This window comes from Monodelphis domestica, chromosome 6 (assembly GCF_027887165.1).
Source record: "Monodelphis domestica isolate mMonDom1 chromosome 6, mMonDom1.pri, whole genome shotgun sequence".
Classification (NCBI taxonomy): domain Eukaryota; kingdom Metazoa; phylum Chordata; class Mammalia; order Didelphimorphia; family Didelphidae; genus Monodelphis; species Monodelphis domestica.
Window position 1 is genome coordinate 169,690,598 of NC_077232.1, and position 19,525 is coordinate 169,710,122.

Sequence of the window (19,525 nt, forward strand, 5' to 3'; positions counted from 1 at the left end):
AGCCATGATTCTGGTCCAAAGGAAGGTCTAAGCTCTACCATTTTGGCTAACGTTGAGGGACATAAATTACACTAAGGACAAAGTAGTTATATAGCTATTTTAAGTATCATCATATTTTAAATACATTTTATTAATGTTGGCAAAAGAAAAGGTAGCTCTACAGCATTGTTTTCAACAGTTTTATGGGAAAAAGCTAGTATTTCAGCTAATTAAGTCAGTCTTTGGGCACTGGCCTAGAAATCTGACCTTGATTTAGAACATTGTTTCTATGGTGGGGGGCGGGAAGCACTTTGATTACCAAACCTCTGAACAAACTTTGTATAACCTTTAAAAGTTGGACATAGTTTGGTGTATTTGCACTGACCAACCCCTGGGACTCCTTATTTTCTGGAATTTCTCTTATAAAGCTAATTTGAAAAGTAAGGAGAAAGTTAGAACAAAGAAGTGGAAAAATGCTGTTTTTCCTTATTTGGTAAATCTCAAGGCATTTTTACATTGAAAACTTCCATTCAGCTTGGGTTAAACAGAAAACAGGGGAGGTCTAGGAAAACTAACAAATTTAAAATTGTATCTTATTTGACAAGAACAAGGGACCAGACTCACAAAATTGGTCGGTCATCTGGACCCCTGTAGGACATGAGGGGGAGGTATGAAGTTCAATCAGTCAATGGACACTTACAAAGCAACTTCCAGTCAGGTCAGGTGCTAAGCATGAGCATACGAAGAAGGTCTGCTCTCAAGCCACTCACAGTCTACATCAGGAGACAAAATGTAAACTACATACTAATAATATTTGGGTAAAGGGCACATAATCAGTAGAGGGAAGGGACCAGCACTGGGGAGGAGTAGGAAAGGCTTTTCATAGAAGATGGATTTTTTGTGTGAGAATTGGAAGAAACTGAAGTCCAGGACACAAATTTAGAGAACAAGCCTAAGAAAGATAGAAGACTGAGTCTGACATTTTTCTCCCTCTGATGCCCCAATTCAGGAACCAGGTGAGTAAAGCATGTACAGGGGTAGAAACAAGAGGTTTATCTGAGCCAAAGGGATCAACCCAAGAAGAAAGTTCTGTTTGCCTGAGGGTTAAAATATGACTTGAAATAGTGAAGCTTAACATATGATTAATAAGAATAATTCATTGAATTAGGAAAGTACAAGTGACCTGAAATTAATAAAAATTAAGAATTGCTATATTTGAGGGTTTGAGATGACCTCAAGGGCCATTCTCATCCAAATGGCCAATCCTATGATATTTTCAAAGGAAGGAAACAAAGACCACCCAATGGAAGATTTTGAGTCACAAAGAGAAGCTGTCCTTATTCAAAAAGAGCAGGTTCCTCTAGTTCCCTGGAATTACAACCTATATAACTATTTCTGGGAAGGGTCAAGTGAACATATTGCTCTAGGGTGAAGTTCAAAGTGACATGAATTTCAGTAATGTCTGTTGGGTACTTCTGGTCAGAAGAGGAGCCCTCCTCCTCTGCATTCTACTTCTATCTAGAGAATAGAATCAAAGGGGAGGGGTGAAGTTGTCCCACACCTGTTAGTCACAGAATGTCTGAGGAGGAGTGCATGGCCTTTTCATTCCCTACCTTACCACATGCTAAGCACAATACCTCTCCCCTGGTTCTGGACAGGAGTTGGGGGAGGTAGGACAGCATCAGAAGCATTATTTCCCCTCCCTAAGATCTCAGGGTGATGATCACCAATAGAATCATTGAGTAGTGGAAGGGATGGGGCCAGAGGCCAACTTGGCTTTGGTCTGAGCTGGTATGTTCATTTGTTGTTTTTCTTTTCAAGCTGGCTAGGAATCTGACATCTATGCCTCCAGGCTCCCCTACCCCTCCCAAAAAGAAAATTAAAACCAAGCTGATGATAGGCAGAGTGAATGTACCCAGAAAATATTACAAATTAATTGCTTTACCATGACTTTACCAAGTATCCAAAAAGAAATTATTTTTAATGGTTAATTGACTAGTACATTAGGGAAGCAGGGTGCAATCACCATTGGATCATAGATTTAAAGCTAGAATAAAACTTTGAGGTCATTAAACCCAAACCCCAAACCTCATTCACCAATGAGGAAAAAGAGACTCAGAGACTTGAAGTGATTTCTCCAAGGTATCATGGGTTAATAAGAAATAGAACAGAGACTTGAACTTAGACTAACTAACACAGTCAGTATACTTTCTTGTAAACCAAGCTATAATCCAACTGAATTTTTCATGAATTGTAAGCTAACATAGTTCTATAAAGGAGAATTCTGTCCTTTAAGGGTACTAAGCTTATTGGAATCTAAGCCTGATTACTACTTGGCATTGTCTTTCACATGTTAATAATCTTATTGGCCCATCTTTCACCGATGCATTTTTAAAGATAAAGATTTCAGGAGAAAAAAAATCTTTCCCTCAAACTTTAGATAGTTTCAGAAGTCTATGGAAAATGACAGCCATTTCCAAAATAGACTTTAATTGGAAATTTAAGACTGTAGTTCTGAAAAGAAATGAGACGACTGGAAAAATACTTGCTAAAGTTCAATTCAATTAAAATTGTTTTGAATGAGTATCATGTACAAAGCACTGTGTGAGAAGACAGAAAGACAAGTCCCTTCCTTTGACAAAAGTACTGTTGAGTAGAGGAATAGGACAAATTCTCAAATAGGCATCATAAAAGGTAGAAGAATGAAGGACTATTTAGAAAATGCAAAGAAAGTGCTCTTGGTCATCAAAGTGGAGATCACAACCCTTTGGGAAACTGGGAATTTTTTCATGAATAATATAGAATATACCATTTCAGATGGACTGTGAAGGATATGTAGCATTCTAACAAGTCAAGTTTGTGGGTTGATTTAGAGTTAATAAAATAGCAAGATCATTGGTACAAAGAAGGGAAATCCAAGCTATGTTTAGGAAACAGAAAATTGTCCAATTTGACTGAAGTATAGAATATCTTTTAAGGAGTTGTTCATACAATCAGAGACTTAGAGATTGAAGGGACCTAGGAAAATATCTATTAATCCTTGCAAAAGGAATTGTTTTCTTGTCAAGGAGACTTGGAGCTCACGGTCTCTAGGCTTGGAATTAAAATCCTTTCTCACCTCTGCCTCTTTGAGCACCTACTTCTATAATGGGATTTCTCTTAGTCTCCTTGGCTACTAGAGCCTTCTCCCATATACCAAGTTATTCTTGATCATTTTTAATGTGTATTGTACATGTGAATTCCATGAGGATAGCCATTTTTTTCACTTTTGTCTTTATATGCCCAGTGCTTGATATAATGAAATGAACTGAAGGGGGTTGAGCATTCTTATTCTGGATAACTGGTATTTCCTAAATGCTTGTTCATTTAAATTATCCATTCTACTGTAATTCAATTCAACAAGCATGTATTAAAAACTAAAAATGTGTTGAGTATTGTGTTAAACCCAGAGGATTTGTCTAGGCCTTCCTTGTAATTTCATTAGCATAGGGAACTCTCTCTATACTGCCTAACAGCAAATAATCTAAAACTTATACATTTGTATATTGCCTGAGGACCTGAAAGGTTAGGTGATTTGGTCATAATTCTGTCCAGTGTATGTCAGATGAAGAACTTGAATCCAAGTCATTCTGACTCTATCTGGTACCCTAATAGTGCCAAATGCAAATATTAATAGGCTCCACTCATCCATTCAAAAGGAGCCCTTTAGCCTACATTTTGACTTAATTTGAAAATGTAATATTATCCATGATTTATTGTATTTTTATTAATTTTATTAACAATTTGCAACTTCATTTTTAACTGGTTTAGGCAGCATTTAGCTCTGGGATGAATTCAAGATCTCTAAACCATGTACTAATATGTAAACTAATACCTGTCCTTACAGAGCTTACATTGTACAATACTTGTTGTTTAGTCATTTTCATTTATTTCTGACTCTTTGCGATCCCTTTTGTGATTTTTCTGGCAAAGATACTGAAGTAGTTTGCCTTTTTCTTCTCTAACTCATTGTTTTTAGATGAGGAAACTGAGTCTAACAGAGTTAAGTGATTTGCCCAGGATCACACAGCTATAAAATATCTGAGACCAGATTTGAACTCGAGCATTACTGCCTCCAGACCTGGTATTCCACTGCACCGTAGGTGTGTCTGTGTGTGTACATATATTGAGAGACCCCATTCTTATTAAAGGAATTAAAATTTAGGAGCTCAGCTTGAACCAGAAAACTACTCGAAGACTCTCAACGTTTAAGGGGGCAGATAGATATATTTTTCTTTTGGCATTCTTTCTCTTAATACAGTAAAGAATCAAGTCTCTGACATCAATTTATTGTTTTCCCTCTTTATTGGAATCAAAATCTCCCTTGGAAAATAGTGGGTAGAGGAGACTATAGAGATATTTATTTATATATGACATAGAATGATGAGTAAATATCTGGAGTCTTCTCTGCCAACTCTTTTCTAAAAGAGACTTTGATTATACATTTTATGTTTATATTTATACATGCACAAATAAATTCATGATATATACATGCATATATACATATATATGTAGAGAAAAATTTTAAATTTTGTTCTCATTAAAAATCCTTAATGAAAGTAAATATGGAAGAAATTGCTTTTGAGGGAAAGGCAATGTTAATATTGGGTACCAGTGAATGATAGAAAATTCCCAGAAATCCACTGAAAATATGCTACTTTCATTCAGGAGAAAGTTATAGGGCAGCGGAAAGGGGGCAGAGGTGAAAACCAGTTCAGATATACAAATATGGATACAGCAGTCATCTAATTCTACTGTTACAAGATGACCTCTCTATGAAATTAAATTTAAATACTGGGATCCTTGACTTTACCTGAATGAAGAAAATATATAAATATTAAATTTAACTCTCCCCTGATTGTGAAAATGAAATTAATTAACTCTCCCATGATTGTGAAGATTAAATTAATTCCCCTGCCCATTTTTAGATTTAATCACCAAAAGTGTAAACACCCCACTTAATCATTGAGTGGGAGAGGTCTGTGACCCCCATGTGCAATAGTGGGTGACTAATCAGAATTGACTGACTGCCCTCTGGGCAGTCCTAAGCAAAGTTTTATACTATGATTTGTCCAAGTAAAAAGTGGATGAAAGCACATGAAGTGATGCAAAAGAAAGTGTCTTTAAAAGGGAATTGCAACTTCCTGGAAGAACATTGACTTCTGAGTTCTGAGTTTGAGGTGGAGGTTGGTGAAGAATCTGCTGAATAGACCTGTGATCCTGTTCCTGGTGAGACTGTTCTTAAAACTCTCCCTTTGGGTTGACACGTGGTGAGTGAAAGAACTGACTCCTTTCCTGGATTTTCTGAAGAGATTAGCCTCAGTAGAGACTTATCCTGTTGAGAGAGGCTCCCTGCATCACCAGTTCCTTAGCTCTGAGCCCAGGCCTCTCTTGCTAAGGACTAAATCCCCCTGGCTGGGTTGAGACAGGGGTTGGCGCAAAATACTTAGACCTTAGGCTAGACATCTTACCCTATGCTATCTGATTTCCTACTTTATTCTTTCTTTTTTAAAAAATTAAGTTATTTAGTCAATTTAGAACATTATTCATTGGTTACAATAATCACATTATTTTCCTTCCTCCCCTCTACCCACCCTTCCCTCAGCCAACGTGCAATTTCATTGGGTATTGCTTGTGTCCTTGATCAGAAACTATTTCCATGTTGTTGGTGTTTGCATTAGAATATTCATTTAGATTCTACATCCCCAACCATATCCCCTCGACTCATGTAATCAAGCAGTTGTTTTTTCTTCTCTGTTTCTACTCCCACAATTTTTCCTCTGAATGTAGATAGTATTTTTTCTCATAGATTCCTGCAAGTTGTTCAGGATCACTGCATTGCCACTAATGGAGAAGTCCATTACATTCAGTTGTAACACAGTATATCTGTCTCTTGTACAATATTCTCCTGGTTCTGCTCCTTTCACTCTGCATCAATTCCTGGAGGTCAATCCAGTTCACATGGAATTCCTCCAGTTCATTATTCCTTTCAGCAAAATAGTATTCTATCACCAACATATACCAGAATTTGTTCAGCCATTCCCCAATTGAAGGGCATCCCCTCATTTTCCAATTTTTTCCACAACAAAGAGCACAGCCATGAATATTATTGTACATGTCTTTTCCTTATTATCACTATGGGGTACAAACCCAACAGTACTATGCCTGGGTCAAAGACAGTCTTTTTGTGCCCTTTGGGTGTAGTTCCAGATTGCCCTCCAGAATGGTTGGATCAATTCACAACTCCACCAGCAATGAATTAATGTCCTGATTTTGCCACATCACCTCCAGCATTCATTACTTTACGCTGCCGTCATGTTAGCCAATCTGCTAGGTGTGAGGTGATACCTCAGAATTGTTTCGATTTGCTTCTTTCTGATTATAAGACATTTAGAACACTTTTTTATGTGCTTATTAATAATTTTGATTTTGTTAAATGAAAATTGCCTATTCATGTCCATTGCCCATTTATCAATTGGAGAATGACTTGATTTTTTGTAGAATTGGTTTAGCTCTATAAATTTGAGTAATTAGACCTTTCTCAGAGGTATTTGTTATGAAGATTTTTTATAAATTTGTTGCTTCCCTTCTAATTTTGGTTACATTGGTTTTGTTTGTATAAAACTTTTTAATTTAATGTAATCAAAATTATTTATTTCACATTTTGTGACTCTTTTTAAATCATGTTTGTTTTTAAAATCTTTCCTTTCCCAAAGGTCTGAGAAGTATACTATTCTGTGTTCACCTAATTTACTTATAGTTTCCTTCTTTATGTTCACTTCATTCACCCATTCTGAGTTTATCTTGATGTAGGGTATGAGGTGTTGATCTAAACCTAATCTCTCCCACACTGTCTTCCAATTTTCCCAGCAATTTTTATCAAGTAGTGGATTTTTGTCCCCAAAACTGAGATCTTTGGGCTTGTCATAGACTGTCTCACTGAGGTAATTTACCACAAGTCTATTCTATTGATCCTTCTTTCTGTCTCTTAGCCAATACCAAATTGTTTTGATGACCACTGCTTTATAGTATACTTGAGATCTGGGACTGCAAGTCCTCCTTCCTTCACATTTTTTTTTCATGATTTCTCTGGATATTCTTGATCTTTTGTTCTTCCAAAGGAACTTAGTTACGGTTTTTTCTAATTCAGTAAAGAAGTTTTTTGGTAGTTCAATGGGTATGGCACTAAATAAGTAAATTTATTTGGGTAGGATTGTCATTTTTTATGTTAGATCATCCTACCCATGAGCAATCAATGCTTTTCCAATTATTTAGATCTAGTTTTAATTGTGTGGAGAGTGTTTTGTAGTTGTGTTCATATAGTTCCTTTGTTTGTCTCGGCAGATAGATTCCTAATTATTTTATATTGTTTAGGGTGATTTTAAATGGAATTTCTCTTTCTAATTCTTGCTGCTGAGATGGGTTGGAGATATATAGAAATGCTGAGGACTTATGTGGGTTTATTTTGTATCCTGCAACTTTGTTAAAGTTGTTGATTATTTTGACTAGCTTTTTGCTTGATTCTCTAGGACTCTTTGAGTAGAACGTCATATCATCCGCAAAGAGTAATAGCTTGATCTCCTCATTGCCTATTTTAATTCCTTCGATTTCTTTTTCTTTTCTAATTGCTATAGGTAGTGTTTCTAGTACAATGTTAAACAATAGAGGTGATAATGGGTATCCTTGTTTCACTTCTGAACTTATTGGGAAGGCTTATAATTATAATTATGATTGTAATTTATCACCATGGCAGATGATGTTTGCTGATGGTTTTAGATATATACTGTTTATTATTTTTAGGAAAGGCCCTTCTATTCCTATACTTTCTTTTCAATAGGAATGGGTGTTGTATTTTGTCAAAGGCTTTTTCTGCATCTATTGAGATAATCATGTGCTGTTTGTCAGTTTGCTTGTTAATATGGTTAATTATGTGGATAGTTTTCCTAATATTGAACCATCCTTTCATTGCTTGTATGAATCCTATCTGGTCATAGTGAATAACCCTCGTGATAACTTGCTGGAGTCTTTTTGCTAGTGTCCTATTAAGATTTTTACATCTATATTCATCATGGAGATTGGTCTATATTTTTCTTTCTTTCTCTGTTTCTTTCTTTCTCTGTTTTTGACCTGCCTGGCTTTGGAATCAGTACCATATTTGTGTCATAAAATGAATTTGGTAGAATTCCTTCCTTGTTTATTCTGTCAAATAGTTTGTATAATATTGGGATTAGATGTTCTTTGAATGTTTGATTGAATTCAACTGTGAATCCATCTGAACCTGGGGATTTTTTTCTTAGGGAGTTCTTTGATGGCTTGTTCAATTTCTTTTTCTGGTATGGGGTTGTTTAGGTAATCTATTTCTTCCTCTGTTAGTCCAGGCAATTTATATTTTCATAGATATTCATTCATATCACCTAGATTACCATATTTATTTCCATATAGTTGGGCAAAGTAGTTTTTTATGATTGCCTTAATTTCCTCTTCATTACAGGTGAGGTCTCCCTTTTCATCTTGGATACTGTCAATTTGGTTTTCTTCTTTCCTTTTTTTAAATTATATTGGCTAGTACTTTATCTATTTTATTTGTTTTTTCAAAGTACTAACATCTAGTCTTAATTATTAAATCAATATTTTTTGACTTTCAATTTTATGAATTTCTCCTTTTATTTTTAGGATCTCTAATTTAGTCTTCATCTGAGGACTTAATTGGTTCCCATTCTAATATTTTTTTTATTTGCATTCCCAATTCATTGACCTCTGCCCTCTCTAGTTTGTTAATATATGAACTCAAGGATATAAATTTCCTCCTGAGTACTGCTTTGGCTGCATCCCATAGGTTTTGAAAGGATGTCTCATCATTGTAATTTTCTTTAATGAAATTATTATTTTTTTCTATGATTTATTCGTTCCTTAACTGGTTTTGGAGAATCATTTGTTTAATTTCCAATTAATTTTTGATTTACCTCTCCATGTACCCTTACTAATTATTATTTTCATTGCATTGGGATCAGTGAAGGTTGCATTGATTATTTCTGCTCTTTTGAACTTGTTTGCAATGTTTTTATGCCCTAATACATGGTCAATTTTTGTGAATGTACCATGTGCTGCTGAAAAGAAGATGTATTCCTTTTTGCCCTATTTAAAGCTCCACATGTCTACTAACTCTAATTTTTCTAAGATTTCATTCACTTCTCTTACCTCTTTCTTATTTATTTTTTGATTTGATTTATCTAGTTCTGATAGAGGAATTTTCAGGTCTCTCACTAGTATAGTTTTTCTATTTCATCATTGAGCTCCACTAGTTTCTCCCTTTAGAAATTTGGATCCTATGCCATTTGGTGCATACACGTTGAGTATAGATATTTCCTCATTGTCTATACTTTCTTTTATCAGGATGTAATTACCTTCCTTATCCCTTTTAACTAGATTTATTTTTATTTTGGCTTTGTCAGATATCATGCTTTAGACTTCTGCCTTCTTTTTATTATTTGATGCCCAATAAATTTGGCTCTATCCTCTTACTTTCACCCTATGCATATCTACCTTTCTCATGTGTGTTTCTTGTAGCCAGCATATGGTAGGGTTTTGGTTTCTAAACCACTTTGCTATGAGCTTCTTTGTGACATATAAATTTGCTCCCTTTCATTTCTTTTCCCATTTCTTTTAGGATTAACCTCTTTTTTTTAGTTCTAGTTGTATATATATATATATATATATATATATATATATATATATATATATATACACACACACACATGTGTATGTATTTATGCATACATATATCTATATACATATTTATATCTTGTCATTTTATCCTATACAGACTTTCATTGTTCCCTCTAAGTGTAATTCTTCTAGCTGCCCAGGTGATAATGACAATTTTTAAGAGTTGCCAATGACTTTTTTTCTTATAGGGATACATATCATTTTAACTTATTGGGTGTCTTTAAAAAAGTGTTTTTTGTTGTTGTTTTGTTTTGTTTTTCTTTTTCATTTTTTAATTACCTTTTGGTGATTCTCTTGAGTTCTGTGCTTGGGCATCAAATTTTTTTGTTCAGGTCTGGTCTTTTCTTTACAAATGCTTGGAATTCTTCTATTTTGTTGAATGACCATACTTTCCCTTGTAAGAATATAGTCAGTTTTGCTGGGTAGTTGATTCTTGGTTGTAGACATACTTTCCTTGCTTTCTGGAATATCATATTCGATGCCTTTCAGTCCTTCAGTGTAGATGCAGCTAGAACCTGTGTTATCCTCACTGTGTTTCCATGGTATCTGAATGACTTCTTGGTAACTTATAATATTTTTTCTTTGGTTTGATAGTTCTTGAATATAACATTCCTGGATGTTGTCAGTTGTCAGTCGTAAGTTGGGGATTAAGTACAGGAGGTGATCTGTGGATTCTTTCAATCTCCACTTTTCCCTCTTGCTCTAGAATATCAGGGCAGTTTTCTTTAATAATTTCCTGTAGTATGATGTCCAGGATTTTTCTTTTATCATGGTCTTCTGGTAGACCAATGATTCCTATGTTGTATCTCCTGGAATGATTTTCTAAATCTCCTGTTTTGTGAATGAAATGTTTCATATTTTCCTCAATTATTTCATTCTTTTGGTTTTGTTTTATAGTGTCCTACTGCCTTGTGAAGTTATTATATTCTAGTTGTTGTATTCTGGTTCTTAAAGACTGGATTTCATCCCTGGCTTTTTGGTAATTCTTCTCCTTCTGGTCTGATTTTCTATGGAGCTCATCATTCATTCTCTTTACCTTATCTCTCATCTCCTTTGCCTCATCTTTCATCCTCTTTACCTCATCATTCATCTCCTTTGCCTTGTGTTTCATCTTCTTTGCCTCATCTTTCATCTCCTTTGCCTCATTTTCAAGCTGGTTGATTTTGGCTTTCAAAACACTATTTTCTGTTTTGATATGGCTTATCTTAGTTTTTAAGTTCTTTTCCCAATTGTCTTCAGCCTCTCTTAATTGTGTTTTGAATTATATTTTGAGTTCTTCCAAAGCCTGTGTCCAATTAGCTGGGTTTTTTGTTTTATTGCTTGGTGTTCCTTGATCTTCCTCTGTTACATTTGCTGTTTGTTCATTTCCTGGATAGAAGCTGTTGATTGTAATTTCTTTTTTCTTTTTCTGTTTTTTGCTCATATTTACCCCCATTCTTTACTCCCTGCAGTTGTTTGTGCTCTTGGTCCTCTCATTTTTCTTTGGTTTTGGGATTTTCTGTCAGTCTCCCCTCTTGGAGCTTTGTCAGGAGATCTCTCAGTACAGTCTGTGTAGGAGGGGTGCTGGAGCTTGAACTTCCCTGACTTCTGAAGGCTTTTGATGGGATTACGTCCAGCTGGGTTGGGCTGGATGTGTCCTGAGGCCATAACCTCCTAGAAGGCTGGAGCAATATGGAGGGTCTCCACCCCTGTGACCAGGCTGCCTGCTCTGCGTTCCCTTTCTAGCTCCTTCCCCACAGCCTATGTTCGATGCTCTGAGCCTAGCACAAAGCTGTCTGCAAGGTATACCCTCCAGACTAGCATCTTTGCTAGTCTGCTAGTCTTTGGGGGTTCCTGGGACCTTCCTTCTTCCTTCCCTTAAACCCGAGTTTTCTCGAGTTGCAGCTTTGGGGGGGGGGTGTACCTTTTGAATTGAGTCCAGCTGGAGGGGTTCTTTGGCACTGTCTTGTTAGGTTTGATTTTCAGTCCCCTAGGAGCATTTAGTTTTTAATTGGTAAGGAAGGGTTTTTCAGATGTCTGGCCTTTTGCTTCCTCTATGCTGCCATCTTGACTCCACCTCTACTTCACTCTTTCTATATTTTTATAAATAAATTGTTAAATAAATCTCTTTGGAATTAATTACATTATTGGCGACCCTATTCTTAAATAATCCAGTCCAACCTTTTTAATAAAAAAAAAACCCCTTTCTTTCCCTTACAAATAAAAATTTGAAATTTTTCTCAAGAGCTCATAGAACTTCACAATTATAAAGAATCTTTGTCCATCTTGAACAATCTATATCTAAAAAAAAGAATAAGTATTACTCTTTATTCACCTCCTAAAACTAGAGACTGAATCAAGTAAATAAATTATATACCTATTTAAGTGTGTATATATGTATGTTTATATTAAAATTAGTATACTATACACTATATATAGTATACATATATCACAGTTTTGTATTATATTCTTTATTGCACAATTTTCTCTATCCTTATCTCTGCATCCTAATGAATTAATTAAAACAAAATTCTATGAACTTCAATAAGTAGATAGATGGATAAAAGAAAGATAATTTAAAACACAGCAGGTATAATTCATGAGTACTTCATGATAGATTTAAATAGCCTTATTTATACAATGGCATTTCAGCTTCTTTATCTCTAAATGAAAGATTTATAGGATTTGTCTTTTGTCTGGTACACTTTAATGAAACTACTGAGCAGTAGTAGCTTTAGGGAATTGCGTGTAGCACTGGTTATTCTGCTGTCCTCTTGTCATCCTCTTTGAGATCTTTCTGTATCCTGGCTAATACAAATAATACAAGGATGTGCTTTTAATGAGACAGTGATGAAGATTATAGCTAAGTAAAATTATTCTGATTTTTGTTTGTTTTTACATAACTATTTTCTCTTTCTTCAACACCACGCCACTGTTTGTAGTGTAGTTCCATAAAACATTGCAAAAGCATCGCCCTCAATCTAAATTAGAGTTGCTAAGCCTGTGGAGCCACATTTTGGCCAGGAGAAATACATTCCCTTGAAAGATTAGTGAAATTCCAGGCAGAAAAACTGGAACAAAAAGTCAGCTTCTCATTTCAGAACAAGCTAATATTCATTCAGTTGTGTTTATTTCTGTTGGTACCCTATAGTTGAGTAAGATCAGAATATTGAGTCCTCTAGTTTCCACTATAAATGTATGATCATATGACTCCATGGTTTTCTGAAGAACATCTCATGCTATATAAGTTAAAACCAAAAGAAAAAAGAAAAATAAAGGTATAATCACTACGAATGACTATGTGAAGACTGACTTTATGGATCTGTATTTTGTGGTGTTCTATGTAGCCCAGTTCCTCAAAATTTTATTCCTAACTTTTTAAATTTTTTTAAATATAGTTGCATTTTCTATCATCTTTTTTCCCTATGCCCTCTTTCCTTACACCTGCCTTTGTATTTAAGTGACATATATGCTTATTCTTTATTTATGCTATTCTTAATAACTCATATATGCTATTTTTATTTTAATGAAATTCATAAAATAATTTATTCTCAACCTTTGAATTTTTTTTGTTTCACAAACTGCCATTATCACCACCTCTTTGCTTATGTTTGTCATAATATTCTAGGCAAGAAGATGACCAAGTTCCCCATGAAAGGAAGTTTTTTTTTTTACCAACATGAAATTCTAAAAAACTTTTATATTTTCCTGTGGAAATTTTATATTTAGTATGAATATAATTGTTTTTGAAGAAACAATCAAAAATGGATCAGCAGATGAACTATTAAACTGAGGTCCTATCCTTTATCCTCACAATATGCCCCATTAGGGTTCAATTTGGATATATTCCTATTAAATGGTTCAGATCATTTGCTTTCAAAGGCTCTACCAATAGAACCTTAACTTCAGCAGGTTGTACCACATTGGAAAAACTTCATGAAGTGAAGTCCTGACAGATGGACTCTGTGGTGTCCTTCATACTCCAGAGAGTTTAGGTACGTTCAAAGAGAATTATAAATAGAAGGATATATATATATATATATATATATATGCATATATATTATAAGGATATATAGCTATTCATTTACATCCAACAGCAACCTCTAATATTATATATTAAGGAACTGGAGAGTCTGACTCATCACTGATCCCTTCCATACATTATTAGCTTTAAGCTATATATATGTGTGTGTGTGTGTGTGTGTGTGTGTGTGTGTGTGTGTGTTTATGTGTACAAAACAGTGTTTGAAATGTGCAAGTATTCTCTTAACTTTCCTTTGGCATGGACTCAAGATTCATGTAGGAAGATGATGTCCCTGAATGATAAACTTTAGAGTATTTGGCTTTTTTAGTGTAATTGAATGGAATTACTTTAATTCCCAGTATCCAACAAAGGTTTTCTCAGAAGTGTTGCCTGGAAATTAATTGTGATATGGTTCTAAGTTTTTAGATGATTATAGGTAAATAGTGGGGGGCAAAGGCAATTTCATATCAATGAATATGTATATTGACTGAGCTATTTAACAACAATCTAAAACTAGAGAATACTATCGCTTGAGGGCAGAGGCTGCATTTCATTTTGCATTTTTATTCCCAGAGTTAATCACAGAATAGGAGCCTAATGAATATTTATTAAATAAATGCCAAAATGAATGAATAGCATGGATAAGTAGATAGTCCTCATATTCTCCAAAATATTTGTTAAGTAGCATTTTTTGTGAGAACTTAGAATTAATGACTAGACAAACTGTGGTACATGAATATAATGGAATATTGCTGTGCTCTAAGAAATGATGTATATAACGAATACAGAAAAGCAAGGAAAAATCTACACGAATTGACACAGAGTGAAGTAAACCCTTTCATGGAGGTGGAAGGTCTACAAGTGTTACATAGTCTCCATGTTTTGTGACTTTTTTTAATATTGATTAGTTGTGTTGATTCTTTCTTCCTCTCCAAAAAATACTATTTGACATATGGAATGCCTCTGTGGGAGAGTGAAGGAGGATGCCTATGATAATTGTGATGATTAAGAAAGAAGATATCAATTAAAACTTAAGTCAAAATGAATGAACACATCCAATTATCTTCCTTTAGTGAAGGTTAGCAGTGGAGAGGGTGAAGAGCACTATTATAAATTTATTTTGTCCTATGCAGTATAAATTAATGAGACTGAATACTTTCCCTTCACTTTGGAAGGATGAAACATTATACAAATTATTTAGTGCTATTTAACCCTTTATTGAGGAGATATCAAAACATCTAAGACAGGAAATCATGCTAAACCAGAAATTTCTTTGTTCCACATATTTTCAGTACATCCTTCATGTACACTAACTTATGATGTAGAGGAAAGGCTATTAGATTTGGACCTAAGACCTAGGTTCAAATCCTGGCCCCGCTACTTGCTATCTGTGTGATCCCTAGACAAGTTACTTGCTTTCAATAGTCCTGTGTTTCTTCGTCTATAAAATGAAGGGAGCTCTGAGGTTCCTTTGAGCTCTAAATCTCTTAGATTTTTCATTTGTACCTTTCAAGTACTGATATATAGAAGGTCCTCAACAAATACTTACTATAAATGATCAAGGAACAGTCAGGAGCAGCTCTGAGAAGGAAGGGGTCCTGATGCAAAAAAAAATTTGCATCATTCCTAAAATACATATGATTTCTATTGCCATTAATATTATTTAGTTTTAAGAAATATTTGTTTTCGCTACCATATGTTTGTTTCTTTCCATTCTGATGAAATTATTATGCATTCTAGAATGGGCTGCCAAGTCATGCAAGAAAAACTTTTTTTCTTTTATTCATAAAAAAGAAAATCTTATTCTTTCTGAACATTCAGTTAGTTGGAAATTCTTGACTTATAAAACAGATTCAGTTCTGTTCTCTTTTTTCCCCTGCAAAAGGAGAAGCAGACCCCCCAAAAAATGGCAGGGAAGAAGAATCCAATGGAAAATTATAGATGGACTGGTAATGGAGCAGATATAAATCACCTAATTATCCTGAAAAAGCATGTGGCTTCAGCAAGGATTAGGCAAGGCCAGCAACTCAAGAAATTGCCAGTAATAGAAATTCATTGGCCAAATTTCCAGGGTCTCTGTGAAAACAGCATGGCCAATAGCCTCAGGGGGTTTATGACTTCAGTGTCCAGTCTAGAAGAAAGCAAATTTAGAATCAGAAAACATTAGAACTGGAAAGATTTTTAAAAGAGACAGAGACAAAATCCCTAATCTAACAGTTTTGGAAATTAAGGCCCAGAGCCTGTGAAATCTACCCAATGTTAGGTACCAAGCTATGGACACAGGACAGGAGCCTATGTTTCCAAACTTCTTCAGCTTTGGAAGAACTAAAAATGCAATTCAAAACAGAATTAAGAGAGGGTGAAGACAATTGGGAAAATAATTTAAAAACTAAGATAAGTCATCTGGGAACATAAAATAGTGCCTTGAAAGCCAAAATCAACCAGCTTGAGAGTGACACTTTCAGTCTCTTGTAAAGAAGAAAAATGGAAGATGAGAGCGTGTCCAGCAGATTCTTAGCTAGAAAAATCTATTCTAACAAAAATGACAAATTCCAAGAGAAGTTCTCTTAAGTACTTCTCAGTAAAAGAATCCATTGACAATGGTTGTAGGTAAGTTCTTCAGTTCCCTTTAGGGTTCTAGATTTCAGAATTCCATTCCAAATAGAGATTTTTCAAATAAAATAATTATAAAATGGAAAGAGCCAGTTACATTCACCAAGATAGCTCTTTAAAAAGTGGCTTCCGCTGTGAAGGTGGCGCACCACTAGAACTCTTTATTCTGGAGAGGCCGATGCTGGCCAATTGATTAAGCTCAGGAGTTCCGAGTTGGGAGGCTAAGTCAAGTGCCCATGCTAAGTCCAGCACTAATATAGTGAACAGGAAGAGTGGAAGGTCAACAGGCTGCCTTCGGAGGAGTCGCAAACCAGTTCCTATTAGAAACAAACCATGTCCAAGCTTCTAGTGGAATCTGGATACAAAGGACAAATTAGAGAAATCCTAAAGAAAAAGGTAAAATTTTACATAGAGCCTTTCATGTCTTTTGCCAGATTTGAAGGTAAGAAAGGGAGAGGCTTATTCGGAGTGAATTTGGAGTATTCCAGGCATACAACTTTGATGACTCTGTACATTATTTAATAAGGATTTTAAGTGCCTACCACATGTCAGGTGCTATTCTAGGTGGTGAATTTCCAAAAACAAGAACAAAATAAACCTTGCCCTCAAAAACAATGAATTTGGGTTTCTTTTTAGGAAAACAACCACCAGCACTTTGATCTTAGGAAACCAGGAAGACATTCTCTGTTTTTGCTGTGGACTAATCTTTTGTGTGCAGAACAATCCTAGAATAATAACAATAACAATGAAACAATCAATCAGCAAGCATTTTAAGTGGCTACTATTTGTCAGATGCAGTTCAAGGTGCTGCTTATACCCAGACCAAAAAAAAAAAAAAGAATCCTTGCTTTCAGAGAAAGATGCGACTTTTTCATTTTCAGATTTACAAACTAGTTAATATAGATGACCTCATTGAATCTGAGGTAGGAGTTATTATTATAATCTCCATTTTGGGTGATGAGATTGACATCAAGGTCTTTCTGACACCAAGTTCAGGATGAACTACTACATCAAATTTCTAAAAAAAAAAACCATAATAAATTAGTGCATCTGCTTAAATAAAATTATTTTAATATAATATTTTGTTTCACAAAACCTGTATATTTACATTTCCTTTAAAAATTCTTGTCTGCTATCTTTTGGGAACCAGAGGTGTTTTCTTAAAGTCTTTATTAATAGAAATCAGACACTCCAGGGTTTTGTCAAAACTGCAAAGACTGAATGGAGGCCTGGGAACAGCCAAAATATGCTAATCTCTGATACTCAGTTTCTTCATTTGTAAAATGTTATTTAAAGCACCTCTTACCTTCCAATTTATGGTTTCCATAATCCTTTCCATCATTTGGTGCTTACTAAAACCTACACTGGACAAGGCACAATGAATAGAGTGACAGGTCTGGGTTTGGGAAGAACAAAGTTTAAATCCAGTCTCAAACATTACTGTGTGCCTTGGGCAAGTCACTTAACCTTATTTGCCTCAGTTTCTTCATCTGTAAAATGAGATGGAGAAGGAAATAGCAAACCACTCCAGTGTATTTGCCAAGAAAACCTCAACTGGGATCATGAAGAACTGAACACAACTGAACAACCACCAAAAAAACCTAGATTACTTCCAAAAACATTCTGTCTCTCGGCATCCTCTTTAAGGCTGGCTGCTCCTTTTTTCACGTCTTCAGACACATGGCCAGATTGGGCCATCTCTCAGTGATGAGACTTCCTCCATCAATGCAAGTGCACACCTTCCCTTGGTGTTATCATCTTCCAACAGTGTCTATAACTTACCTACCTGGAGTCATACAATAAGTGTGTCAGGGGGTCTTCCTTGCTTCCAGATGAGTTCTCTATCCAGTATACCATACTGCCACTAAATGTGACAGATAGAAAAAGAAAGGACCATCAGTGTGAACTCTGAGAAGACAGTTAATAAATCAAATAAAAATCAATCAGAAAAAGGGAAATATTAATTGTTTGACCCTGGGCAAGTCACTTAACCCCAAATTTCCTAGCCCTTGATACTCGTCTGTCTTAGAATGTATTTAAAAAAAGAAAATGGAAAAGAGTAAGTCATAGGGAAATAAAGCAGGTTTCATTAGTGAGAGATGTCAGAGAATGAAAATGAAAAAAAAGAATGTGTCACTTGACTAAGAGAAAGTCATTAGGAGCAAGGAATTTAATCAGTAGAATAGAGGAGGATATCTCCCAGGATATGAGAAGAGGAAACCAAAGAGGTCATTTGATTCAACCTCTTCATTTTATGGAAGAGGAAACTAAGGCCCAGAGAAATTATTCAACCTCACACAAGTAATAAGCCTCAGAGGAGGGGCATCAACTCAGGTCTTCTGATTTCAGAGCCTGTGATTATACTATATTATGCTGCCTCCTTCTCAGAAGAATTTTAGAAGAATTGGTAAAATGATACCACCAAAAACTTTAGTGAGAGAACAAATGAGTCGTTGTAAATGGGAATTGGGTTTGGACTATTTTTTTTTCAGAGAAAAGGTAGTGTTGTAGAATGATTAGAGCATTGAATTTGTAGCCAGAGAATCTAGGTTCAAATTCTTTCTCTGCTATTCATTACCTGTGTGACTGGCAAGTTGCTTTACCTCTCTGGTCCACATTTTTCTCATCAATAAAACAGAGGGAGTGGTATGTAAGTGGGGTTGGACTCAGTGATCTCTAAAGCCACTTCTAAATCTAGATCTGTTTCCAGAATAAAAAGGAAAAGATTTATTTCCCTAATGGAAAGAAATTATTTGAAACCGAGAGTAATGAAACATACAAGAAGAAAAAAAGATCTTCATCTAGTATTTTAAGGCAACGTGTTTTTATAACACCAGTATGACCTATAATGAAGTTCATTTGGGAATTCAGAGTTCAGGCTGGACAGTGATGCCTTCTTCTTCATTGTCTGCCATCTGCAGGACTGTAATCTGAAAGACTCAATAAAAGGTCCCTGATGTAGCAATCAATCCCTGGAGCAAAGGGATAAATAGAGCAATGAAGCAGCAGCAGAGCCAACAGGAAAAGGAATTTGATCAAATGGGCAGATAAGCCAAGGGTTTGAAGGGCAAGAAATTTGTTTTAAGTGACTGAAGCAAACTCTTTTTTTTTTCTTATTTTCAATATACTTGTTCAAAGGAATAAACCACATCTATAAATATAATC

The 19,525-nt window shown here is 35.1% G+C and overlaps 1 long non-coding RNA gene across 2 annotated transcripts in view; it reads left to right on the forward strand.

Moving 5' to 3' along the window:
* Window positions 1-604: 604 nt before the first annotated feature.
* LOC103101252 (uncharacterized) overlaps window positions 605-19,525 on the forward strand; it is a 205,521-nt gene continuing 186,600 nt past the window's right edge. For both annotated transcript variants that reach the window (XR_008912898.1, XR_468853.2), the window contains exon 1: window positions 605-995. This is a non-coding gene — a long non-coding RNA (uncharacterized LOC103101252). The remainder of the gene's footprint in view (window positions 996-19,525) is intronic.